Raw genomic sequence first — 13,576 nt, forward strand, 5'->3', positions numbered from 1 at the left:
TAGAATCTTGACACAAGGCTGTGAAAGAAGACATGGCAGACAGCATCCTTTCCTTTCTTCGTCAAGTCTCTCTCCCTTCCTTTTAATTATGAGGGGGAAAAAACCAGTGTATTGGAAATCAGATATTCCAGCCACCCTACAAATGAAGCAGGGTCCTCGTAAAAATTAGAAATCAGATCCTATTTCACGCTTACAGAGAACACCCAGTTAAATCCACCAGCAAAAGGACCCCCAATGTGGCACTGCAATGAGCGCCTACTCACTCCTGACCAGGAGATGAGTAGCTTCCACATGCATCATCCACCTGGCAGAACTAGCCTTACTGCGAGACATATTTTCATAAGAAGACAATACTGTAACCAGCCCACTCTGCTTGCTTTGCAAGGAAAGTAGTAAATACTTATTTACATGGACATTTTAACAACAGAAAAAAAGCACATCCATTAATTGAAACGCTTCTCTTTAACTCTCCCTGCAAACAAACCAGCACGCTCATACTTGTGGGTGTGTTTCACTCTCGGGGTGTCTGTTGATTGTCTCCGGGAAGATCCTGAGGCCGAGGACTTTGCCCTTAGAAGGGCACCCACTGAAATTCCCAAGGACATGGTGGTCGCGGCAGCACTGGACTGCACTTCTCCTTTCTCAAACCTGAATCCCTAGAGGTAGACGAGGGCAGCCACCGATCATGCTGGCAGCAATGTGACCTGGCCATCCAAAAACCCAGGGTCAGGAAGGGAAGGCATCCGTTTCCGAGAGTGGGTGAGTGCTGGAGCCTCAGCAGCCCCTGAGCCTCACGACTGCCTGACAGCACCGCTCTTCTCGCTCAGCAGGGTGAGACCGTGCTTGAGGATGCACTGGCAGACCATCTCCCAGCAGCACTGGGGATCAAGACAACAAAGGCACCTGTGGCAGCCTTTGGATTCCTCCGATGGTGTCACTTCAGCTCTTCATCCTTCGTAGTTCCTGGAGATTTCAGAGACGCACATGCTGCACTGCAGAGGCTGAAGGACACCTGTCCACCCCTCCTTCGCCCACGTGCTGGGAGGCCCACCCAGATGAAGGGGCCAGCACCTGTGGGACAGTCGACCGTCCCTTTTCTGCACCTACAACACTCTTGCAATCCCCTGGGAGCTGAACAATTGGAAGCTGCATGTCCCAGGTTCCACGCCAGCAGAGCTGCAGATTTCACCAGGATTGGACAATCACACACAATTAGGAGGGAAGATAAGATGCCATATTTCTTCATCGGTGGCTTCTGGTGGGGACGTGAACGTTGGGTAGCTAGGTGACATGGGGGTTGCCAGCTACTTCCTAGTGCTAAAGACCCTCACGGTCCCTGGGGGTTTCCCAACCTGTCCCTGGGGCCATCTCTGCCCTTGTAACAACTGTGTGAGCTGCTTCTTCTTGAAATTGACTCTGCTCCTGAATGGGTAGTGACCTCTGTGTTCCTGATGCTCCCACAAGTGTCACCATTACACATGTTATCCTGCCGGCACATGTGGAACCAGAGATGTTAATGCAGGCATTTGCGCTCCAAGCCCATGAGAATCGCAACCCTGGAAGATGTATCACGGAAATTCACCAACTGCACAGCTCTAGTGGGAAAACACACTGTGAATTAACGCCCTGAAAGTTCACACGCTCCCTACTGAGGGCTCCCAGAGCAAGCACGGCAGGTCTCTTCCACAGGGGCTGCCTGCTCTCCACATTTATCAAGCTCCAGGCAAGTGGACCGACTCTGTCCCCGTGCAGAGTGGACTCCAATTTTACACCTCACCCCCCCACATGTCACACTCAGAGTTCTCTCACAGGGGAGTCCGAGGCAACATCAAGGAAAGCTTTGACTCCAACCGCACTGAAAATGTGAGTGTTTCCAAATGCTAAATCCTTCAAGGCTTTGGGAAAAATTTATCTTGGCACCAGTTAACTTGAGATATGCTAGATGATGACAGATGAAAATGTATGTTTTTTTCTTCCATTGGTAAGAGCTAACACATTTTTGTTTTCAAGAGCAAGTCTCTGTATTTCCCCATATAGACGGTCCTAGCTTCATGTGTCCCTGAGCACGCGAGATGTGGCTAGTGCAACAAAGAGTAAATGTTTAACATTATGCAACTTTAAGTTATCTAAATTTAAGCTTAAGTACTTGTATGTAGCTACTGTATAGGACTTCTTAAACCCCTTTGATACAAATCTTTTTTTTTTTCAAGAAGTTTTATCATGATAGAAACCCCACAGCATATTTAACTAAATACTTAATTAAAAACAAACAAAACAAACCAAAAAAAAAAAAAAAACCCAGCAAAAAATATGGCCCACTAGATAGAATCCATTAAAAAATTCTGGCAGAAATTTAACATGTATTATATTCATAGCTATCTGCATCTGCCCAATTTAAAACTTAATTCAACTTTAATTAAACAAGCAGATGAAGACAGTCCTGCGAACTCTTTGCTACGATGCAGATGAGTAACAAACCCACTTTCCCTATGACGTCAGCCAGTCCCATTCCCCGCATCCGCTCACACATTGAATTCTTTCCCTCTACATTTACCAAAATATGTTTTATATAAATATAAGGTAACTTGTGAATATGTAGGATTAATTTAGATTTTACTGTACCCAAAATGCTCACATTCATGTGTATAGTATATTTGGGTTTATATACATACATATCAGTATGTATACATAGATATGTATATATATATATGTTTTTTTGATTTATATAATGTTCTTAAATGTGTATTTTTTATAATGGATTTCACTAGTCTTCCCTTAGTAGAATATTCTGTTCTTTACAGGTTTTTTTTCCCATTTGTAACCAACACAAATAACACTCCTTTTTGAGAGTTTCTATGTATATTTTAAATATCAACAGATGGCAAAATTTTCCTCTGTGATGACTATAGAATTCATACTCACCATTGCCTACTCAAAATTATCACAGGCTAATTTTTTTTTTCCCAATTTGGTGAGTCCAAAAAGGAACCTTATTGCAATTTCTGGAGCTCTATTACTAATGAGGTTAAAGAATTTTCCATATGTTCATCAAATTTCATCTTTTGCAAATAAGTGTATTATTCAGGTCATTTTTAAATTAGAAGAACATATGGTGATATAGCAAGACCAATGCTGAAGTATTTTTCCTGGAATAGATACACAGATCTCCATAAATAATTATTGAATGAGTAGCCAAAGAGCCAGCCTCATGGAAATCTCCAATAAATAAACAAACAAATAAATCAGAACAACTGGATTACATAGTTTTTGACCCAACTTCCATGTTTCAGAGTATCACATGCTCATATCTGCTTGTCTTAGAGCTATCCCTAGTAGCCCCCATGATCCCAAACTATTTAATTTTTCAACTTGGTGCTTTTTTGGTCATGTGACATTAATACAAAGATTCAGTGCAGTAGACAGATGCAGTCGTAAGCATATGAAGATACTGTTCCCCTCCCCTTTCCTTCATTTCTGTCTCATCCTTCTTCTCTTTCTCAGTTTTTGAGACAGCATATTTTTTGGTTTACATTATAGTCAAAGGCTTCAACCTTCAATAGTCCCTCCAAAAAGTATTTCTGATACAACTGTGACTGTAATTTCCAGTAAGTTTTTTTCTCAAAGACCTCAATCTCCCTAGTGTCTCCACAGCAAAATGAGAATGGCACTTCAGCAATGTGCTTCTTCTGCTGCCCACGGCGTTAGCCAGGCAGTGCTGATAACCAGAACCTCCCTCAGTCACAAAGGCCTCCGACAGGTGTCTGCACTGTGTCCCAGCACTGGCTCCTGAGGAAAGGGCCCCAGCTTGCCGTGTGGACCTGTTCCTCCGCTGGGCCTCTGAGGGGCTGACTCCAGCCACAGCCTAAGAGTGAACCAGGGGCCAAACTTGGCCAAGTGGAGGGGCCAGATGCAGCCAACCACATCCAGTTCTGGAACTTGTGGAAGCAGGGCAAAGAGACCCCTGTGATCTCTCAAGCTAACTCCCCAAAGACCAGCAGTCATTCTGCTATTTGTTCTGAGAAATGGGCTTGAGAATGAAGCTGTTGCGGAGTGCAAGAGAGGTCACACAGGACACAGGTGTAGCATGTTAGGAGGGGTCTGCCCAAGCTTGGTGGCAGCAATCCGGCTACACTCCAGGAGCCACTGCACGGCCCAGCAGAAGTCAGGGGTTTTTAAAGCTCTCATCCTCTAATCAGATTGAGAGCCATACAGAACAAAGTCTCCATGCATTCAATGACTAAGCTCAGGAGCCAGGAAGCGAGCTGCCAGAGCGCAGAGTTTTACTGCAGTCAACTAACCTAACCTAGTACAACAGGAGGCAGGAGGGCTGAGGCGGGAAGAGCCCCCAGAACCAATTCTGCACATGTAGTTAACCTGAAGTGCAAGAGGTGGTAGGAAGGGCAGAAGGTGGAAACTGTTTCCATGATGTCTGCTGTCAATTAACCTAACAAGTAGTTGCTAGCAATGAACCAATCAACTGGCTGCATGCCATCACAAAGCCAGGCAAAAGAAGTATAGAAATGAAGAATTGGAGGTGGGGAGAGGGGACAGGTGTAACATTTATCACTGGGTCCAGACACACTAGAAGCCACGACCACCATGGAGTCTTCAGGTATCCTCAGATGAAGACAAAGCCCTTTCCTACTGGGACCATTTGAATGGGGTGTGTACCTCCCTATAAGGGAACTGCTGCCCCACACCCACAGATACAGATGTGTGGGGTTATCGGATGATTGTGCATGACCCTGTCTGGATTCCCTGAGCTGGACTCCACCTCTTTGCCCGAGTCTGTGTTTCTCTGATGGGACAGCTGCATCACTTCTTAAACATGAAGCATTTTCTTTCATTTTATATTCTCTCCTGGAAATAACTGTGCAGCTGTTACATGGATCAAATGCTATCATCCTAGTTGTATTAATGAGAAGAACGGGGACCCAGAGAAACTAATGATGTTCAAGATCTGGGACAATTTCCAAGACTTGCAAGTCACAACTGATCTGCCCCTGTGTATTTCCCACGTGAGACTGCAAGTGAACTGAATCAGCAAGAAGAAGCAGGAGTTGGCTGGTGGTGGCCGAGGACGCCCTTGAGAGCACCCCTGGGCTCCTGCAGAAGTCAGCTGATAGTCAACACAAAGTCACTTGGCTGTTAAGAAGCAGCAGGAATTGGCTGGTGGTGGCCGAGGACGCCCTTGAGAGCACCCCCTGGGCTCCTGCAGAAGTCAGCTGATAGTCAACAGAAAGTCACTTGGCTGTTAAGAAGCACAGAGGCTCCCCGTGCCACTGCCCAGAGTGTGCAGCAACCACACCCAGTGCTGGTCAGGGGGCACATGCTGGGAACAGGGATGATGTCACTGCATGGCTCTCGTAGCCAGCTCTGAAGAGGAGCCACGGCAGGCAGGGTAAGGAGCATTGACTTCATCAGATAGCTGTGTGCGGAAACGTGAGCTTTGTTGCTTACCGGTCACAGATCCCTCAGCATGAACCCTATACTAACTTCCTGTGTGTTCTCTTCACCCACTGGGAGGAGACCCCATCCTCCCAGGCTCTGACCTGGAGAGGGAAGACAGACCCCTGACTAGGGCTCCAGGAGAATGTGCCCGTAGCATCGCTTCCTGGATTCCGTGCAGCCATGATGACTCAACAAAGAGGAACTGTTACTGGCTTGTTAGCTACCGGACTTATCTTGGAGTCAGATGAGCAAGTTGGGAAGGCACCACCCCGCGAACGTACCCAGCCTAGGGGCTCCCTGCAAAACGCCGGTACCTCACTCTTGAACTGCAGCACACACACCTCCAACCTCATGCCCAGACCTTCCTAGGAGGTGAAGGTGCCGGTAATAGGTGTGTGGGTGCAACATAGCTGGTGCCATTTTGTGCATAATTCTTCTTCAACAAATGGCCTTCATCAGAGAGGGGTTCCTACTGTGGGAAAGATGGCTCAAACAGTCAGACTCACCACAGCCCTCCCCATCCCTCATCTTCTCCGACGTCACTTATTTTGTATATCCTAGTCTACTCCCTGAGTACACACCCCTTCATTAGCCAACTCCTCTACCTACGCAAAAACCTGTCCTCTCTCAACAGTTTCCATCACCTGTAAGAGGAAACACCAGGGAAAAAATGTGCTGAAGAGGAAAACCAAAGGTACAGCCTGCCTGATCCTGACCCCCTGGGGGCTGTGCTACAGCTCTGTGAGATGTAATTAACCGACAGCAACACAAATGAATTCTTGTTGGTAGACATTCAGACTTCTCCAGTTAAGTGGACTCTAATTGACTTGCTTTCCTTTTTGTTAAAAAAAAAAAAAGCATTTTGACTCCATTTATAGGTTCTTTTAAACATTTCTGACCTCCCAAGAGCCTCCTCCATTCTGCTTTGAATTGGACTGTAACATCTGCCTGCCTGGTTCTCCTAATGATTAATAAATGAAGTCTTTATCACAGTTTCATTTTTATATCTAGAAACTATTTGTAACGAAGGTGGATCAGATTTATGGAGAGGAGAAGCAGAGAGAATGATCCATCTGCTGGTTCACTTCCCAAATGGCTGCAACAGCCCCAGTCAGGAACCAGGAGCTTCTTCTGGGTCTCTCACACAGGTGCAGGGTCCCAGGGTTTAGGGCCATCCTCTTCTGCTTTCCTAGCCCACAGGCAGGAAGCTGGAAGGGCAGTGGAGCAGCCAGGACATGAACTGTTACCCATATGGGATCCCGGTGCTTGCAGTCACTGAGCCGATGTGCCAGGCCCAAAGAAGCACTCTTTCAGCCAGACCTTTTTCATATATTCACAAACCTCCAGGTAAATATCCCTAATTACAATTGCTAGTTACGGGTATTTGGAACATGGATCTGATCTTGGAATTCATCATAAGGACGGCTCCCAGCCTGGGAGTGTCTTCTAATGAAACACTCCCTCAGCCAGCCTTCTTCCCTTGTGGCATGCTCTTAGTCACACCCAGTAAGCAAAGCGTGGTGGCAAAAGTCAGCAGCAACAGAGTCAGCATGAAGAGTGGAGAGGATTATCTCCTGCATGAGAAGCAAGGACCCCCAAATCCCACCAGAACCGGCTCCACCTCTGTCTGCAGGAGATCCACTAACGTGGCTGCAAGGCACGCGACCAAACCAACACGCACCACAATGATCTGCTGGAGCTGAAATTCCTAGACTGAGAGTTAAGAAGCCATCCCAGGCATCTGATGTTTCCCAAGGCTAAGGCTTAGGGCTCTCAGAAACCAAGAGGAAGAGTGATGGGACAGATGTGATCACAGATTGGGTTATTTGCATGACAAAACTACCGGATATTTCGGTGAATTATTATTATATTTTCTATCATTGACATCATTTAAAATGTGCCTTCCAAATTATTTTCCTAAGTGTTATTGAGTCTGAGATTCTGCCATGTGTCTTATCTATTAAAGTTTCTGTTGTCAACTTAGCCAAAGAAAATTTTACTGTAAGAATGACAGTCACTATTATTTCACAATAAGGTTGCAATATTGTCCCCCCAAAAGTCCACCTAACTGTATTTTCCTTACCTCTTTTCACTCTTCAACAAACCTATCCCAAGTCCCAAATTATGTTATAGTTTTAATGATTTAAAACTTTCTCTACCATGCTAATTTGCTTCTCAATGATTATGTCTTACTTTCAGGTGTTTGGATTATAATGGTAGCCCATAGCTGGAATTGTAACAAACCTAAATATTTTATATGTGATAAATATACTATCATACTATGCATTTACTTTAATCCTCCTGAATGAAAGGCATGTACAGACACCATTCATTCGCTCCACTAATAGTGATTGTTTTGACCCACAAATATCATCAAACAGAAAACCAATCATTCAAGCACATGCTGTCAACCATTCGCAGAATATTCCAGGACCAAATTTAACCTAGTGAGAGTTAGCATAATCAGAAATCGGAATGCACTGCCACCACTGTGCCAAGCACATCCCGAGACATGCCCAGGTAACTGGAGAGCGGTCTGATGATGCAAACGCAGGGCACACAGCCACTACACACACGGAAACTGAACCACTCAGGGCATTTCAATGAGGCACAGTGCCTGCAACAGGCAACTAATACTTACAAAGCTCAACAGCAGTTTGTCTCTTCACATGCAACATATTTAAAATACAAATACAGGAAAAGAAGAAGCAGGCAAAGTCTTAATCATGGAAAGCTCTAGGCAGACGTCGTATTGTTTTTCCTTATAACTACTCAGTGTCGGGATTAACTGACCACAGCAGTCTCCTCGTCTCCCTTCTACTGTCAGCTGTCAAGGCTGTGCCTGTCACACCCATCGTCAGACCTCCCTCACCGTATCAGCCTGCTCCCCAACTCTGAGTGCTCCAAACTGATGCAACCCTGCCCCAGTTGGTTCCTGCCAGTTTAGCTATATTCCTTCCCCTTCCACACCTTGATGCCCATTGCATGTTTTAGTATAGCTGTTAAATAAAACTGGACCTAAGAAAATCATTGTGGTTCTTAGGAAAATCAATTGTGTATTTTGGACAAACTCAATAAAAGTGAGTTGGTAAGAAAAAAAATGACAAATAGATAACCAGGGGTCTGTTAGAGACACAGATTCCCACATTCAAATGAATTTGCATATTTTCTGAATCTACACTTAAAGTTGTAGTAAAGATGAGAAAAAACTGGTGAAACTACATGGACCCATATTAAAGATTAGTAGATAAATGCATGTTTATATATGCCAGATTAAAACCAAATGCTTAAGCTTAAAGAGGCCTCTGTGTGTCTGATTTCTGGCATGGTTATTTAGTTAACAAACGCCAGGTGCTTCAGACAGCAAGTCTTACTATAGACAATATTAAAATTGGCTAAATGTAAGATTCTGCAATTAGATACTTTAGACCATAGAAGATACAGAGACACAAAAGGGGTTGAGCATCCAGGCCAAGGGTGGTAGCCCGTTTTCTGTTGCTATGACAACGTGCCTACGGCTGGTGCTTTGGGAAGAACAGAGCTTTAGTTTGCTCTTTTCGAGCTGGCAGTGCGGCACCATCTGTCCCTCCTGGGTCTGCCCCACAGCATGACAGAAAAGGAGTATGGGAGAAGGTCACATGACACAGAGGCCAAGCACAGAGAGTGCCCTTGCTTTGTCACACCCCACTTACGAGGGGCAACTGGAGTTGTACAAGACCAGGCCCAACTCCTCCTGAGGGCAGCGCCCACCCCAACCTCCTCCCTCCAGCCCCACCTCTTCAAGGTTCCCACAGCACTCAAAACCACACTGGGAACCAAGCTTCCAGGACACAACCCTGGGAGACAAGCCACATCAGACACACCACAGCCAGGAGGCCCTGTGGTGGAGGGTCCACAAGGGTAGCTGCTGCCTTTGCCAAAAGCTCCGCTCCAGGCAATCAGCTACCCTCAGCTGGCCTCATGGAAAGGGGCAGGAATCAAACCCCAATTTCTTCCCTACTTGCCTTCTTCCTGGGGCACTGTGGATCATGGCTTCACTTCAAATCTCTTGTTCATTAGCATGTGCTATTCAGAGATGTATTAAAACTCTTGGTCATTTTATTTGATGTCAAAAGACACCAAAATATCAATATGGGGAATGTCTGGATCCAGCATTTGGTATGAGACCGTATATTTTTAACATTTTATGCTGCTTATTAAGAGGTCAAGATTTAGTTTTGCTCATTAGTTACCTTTCAAAAAATGTTCCATATAGTTATATTGATTTTTTTAATGAGAAATAATTCTTTCAACTTTCTTAACTGGGCATGTTTTAGAAAATTCCATATCATGGCATCATATAAGATATTTTTTAAATTGTGCTTTTCCAAGAATTGCCCTGAAAAAAATGAGAAATTCATCAGGGAAGGGTTTGATAAAACATTAAATAAATAAGTGAATAAAAACCAGACCCTTTTAAATGTTCAGGGGCAGGCATTTGGCACAGCCAGTAAGGCACCCCTTAGGATGTCCCCATAGAAGATCTGCATTGCATCTGTGGCTCCCAGATACATGCTGGCCCTAGCCTGGCTGTGGAATTCCTGTTGGTCTGCACCTTTCTCTCTGCTTTTCAAATAAAAACTAAGATAACAAACATCTGCAAAAAGGGGGTGGTGGTGGTACAGACCTCTGCCTAAAACTGTACGAAGCCAACAGTTTAAAATCTCCACAAAGTCTCTACATATGCATTTCATCCACCTCCCATTCATTCTCTCAGCAAAAAAACCACTCTTTCATAGTTACTATGCAGGCCTAGAGTGATGCTCAGTGGCCAAATCCTCACCTTGCACACACCAGGATCCCACGTGGGCACTGGTTCATGTCCAGCTGATCTATTTCCCATCCAACTCCCTGCTTGTCACCTGGGACAGCAGCGGAGGACGGCCCAAAGCCTTGGGACCCTGTACCAGCGTGGGAGACCCAGAAGCTCCTGGATCCTGGCTTTGGATCAGCTCAGCTCTGGCCATTATGGCCACTTGTGGAGTGAGCTAATTGACAGAAGCTCTTTCTCTCTGTATCTCCTTCTCTCTGTAAATCTGTCTTTCCAATTAAAATAATTTAATTATAAAAAATTATTACTATAAGTCAGGTCTGGGGAACCCAAGTACATTTCTCAAAAACATTTGAGTGTTGTTTCTAAAAATATCTGAGCCGACTTTTTACCCTGGTGTCTATTAGGAGGAGAAAATAAAACCCAAAGATACGGCGGCGTGGTCTAGCAGCTAAAGTCCTCGCCTTGAATGCCCCAGGATCCCATTGGGCTCCGGTTCTAATCCCGGCAGCTCCACTTCCCATCCAGCTCCCTGCTTGTGGCCTAGGAAAGCAGTTGAGGACGGCCCAAAGCTTTGGGACCCTGCACCCGCGTGGGAGACCCGGAAGAGGTTCCTGGCTCCCAGCTTCAGATCGGCGCGCACCGGCCGTTGCGGCTCACTTGGGGAGTGAATCATCGGACGGAAGATCTTCCTCTCTGTCTCTTCTCCTCTGTGTATATCTGACTTTGTAATAAAAATAAATAAATCTTAAAAAAAAAAAAACCCAAAGACACAAGCCATGACCAGATGCAGTCACTCGCATTCACGCATTCATCACTACCATGATTTCAGTGGGCTCCTATGGGTCACGTTCTTACACGCTGGTAACCTTGTTCTCTCCCAAAACTGTCTGACCTGGTGGTCAGGCCTTTGGCCCCCACACTCTGTAATGACATGCCTGGGTTCAAGTATCAGCTCTACGCCCGACTCCAGCTTCCCTTTACTGTGAACCCTGGGAGGCAGCAGATGGCAGCTTCCCTAGTGGGACCCCTGCAACCCACATAGGAGACCTGGGTCATGCTCCTGCTTTCTTGCTTCAGTCTGCAGGTGTGTGCGTGGTGGACTGTGGGGGAAAGCTGTTCGTTTCCTGTATGTGTGCCTTTCCAATCAACAAAACAAAAAATGATGACATAGAAATGGCATATTATAAAAAATACATATGGATTTCAAAATATTTTCCTATCCTTGAGCAGTAGTGGGGAAAGGCAGTGACTGCTCTGGAGCCTATGAGATCCTGAGGCCCCAACTGTCTGCTCCTCCTGAATTCTGCTTTTCATGGACATCTGGGGAGGGGGTGAATCACTCCTCCTGTCTTAACTGGTTTCACTAACCAAAGGCCATTGACATTTCCAGTTGCCTTTTTCAAGCCCTGTCCACAATATGTTGATGTTGGATCCCAGAGGATGGTGAAAACATAAGCTTGACATGTATGACCCTAACATGATCGAACTTGCTTGGGCTCCAGATGGTTGTATTTGCTCATGACCCAGTTGCTCTGAACACAAGAAAGTAGTACAAGTATATTTTCTGTGGAGTTCCATAAATGTTTCATAGTGTACATAGTGCATAATAAATGTCCCCTGCTCTAAGTAAATAGCTAATGAGATTTAATTCAACAGATTTGTCAGAAAAGAATAACCCAAAACCTAATTCCTCCCTCATAATAAATGAATGGCTGCCTCCTTGTGTGAGTGAATGAAGCCTGAGATCTATTTCAGGTTCCTGCGTGTTTGGGTACAGGCGGTTCCTGATGCTGAAGCAGCCTCCCTGACCAGGATCCACTGAATGTGGTCAAGGTTTTGAGCTTAGCAATTTTTGAGTTTCTGGATTAAGTGAGAGCAAGAATATCAGGTTCAGTTCAGTTTACTGGAATTCCTAGGAATCTCTAGGATTTCCTAACAAGGTAGGGAATAGGAGTGAGTGTTGGTGCTCAGCTCTTTATATCTGTGGTTTTCTCATCAGGGGATTCACCTAACCAAGGGTTAAAAATACTTGGAAAAAAAGTTGCATATTTAGTGAGCAAGTAAAGATGTGTTGCCTTTTCCGCATTCCTCAAATAATACAGCCACTATTTGTATAACGTGCTCACTGTTACTAGGGATTATACATAAATCTAGAGATAACGTAAACACACAAGAGGGGGCCTGCTGCTACAGCCCAGCAAGTGGAGCCACTGCCTGGGATGCCTGCAGCACATATTCTGGTGCCTAGAATGGAATCCCACCTCTGCTCTCAGTCATGTCTCCTACTGAAGTACACCCTGGGAGGCAGCAGATGGTAGTGGCTCAAGTACTTGGGTCTCTGCTTGTCTCCTGGCTTCAGCCTGTCCCCACTCTGGTTGTTGCAGCAGGAAAAGAATCAGAGGATGGAAGTGTCCTCTGTGTGTGTGTGTGTGTGTGTGTGTGTGTGTGTGTGTGTGTCTATGTGTATGCCTGTGTGGGTCTTCTTTCTAACCAGGGTCAGGGCTGAAAGTCTGCAAGCATCTGTAGCTGGCCTCTACCATCCAACCAAATAGATGTGGCACTCAAGTTTAACCCTGCATGCACTGTTTCACAACAGCCAGCTAGGCTGTGGCAGGTGCCTCACTGCCCTGACCAGCAAGAGACCCCACATCTCCACGGGGTGTTTCTTACTGACCCACAGTCTTCGAGAGACTGTTTTTGAATCACTGAATAAACACAGCACAATTATACTCAAACAGACCAATGCTATAAAGAATCCCAGTTCAGCCAGACAACCAGCAGTTTGAATGAGTGAAAATTAAATCAGAATTTTCTGCCTGATAAGTATCTTGAAGATCTACCCTGTTCATTTACATGCAAAAATGGAGGCCCAAAGTAATGACACCAGTGTGCAACGAAACTGATCTCATTGCAAAGAAAAGCTGACCAGTCAGAGCACAGCTGAGTAGAATGGAATTTTAGCATATTTAACACTAGATACAGGGGCTTTGGGATTGAATGAAACCTTATCAAACAGCTCTTCTTGACATGTGTTCTAACTGCAGTGATTATTTGTAAATATCATTGTAGTCTCTGTCTCTCTTGGGGGTGTGCGTGTATCTTACATGTACTGGCAGGTCACTCAGCAGTCAACATCTCGATCTCTTCTTCCAACACCCCCTTCTGAGCCATGACGTGGTTCTGTTTATGCTGATGGTCGTACAGATACTCAGATACATGACAGGCACTAGAAAGGTAGATAACCAGATAAACGGATCACTTCTCAACCTCCTGGCTAAAATCAGAGATCGGTAGATGACAGATTACAGATAA

Source organism: Ochotona princeps, chromosome 19 (genome assembly GCF_030435755.1).
Source record: "Ochotona princeps isolate mOchPri1 chromosome 19, mOchPri1.hap1, whole genome shotgun sequence".
NCBI lineage: Eukaryota > Metazoa > Chordata > Mammalia > Lagomorpha > Ochotonidae > Ochotona > Ochotona princeps.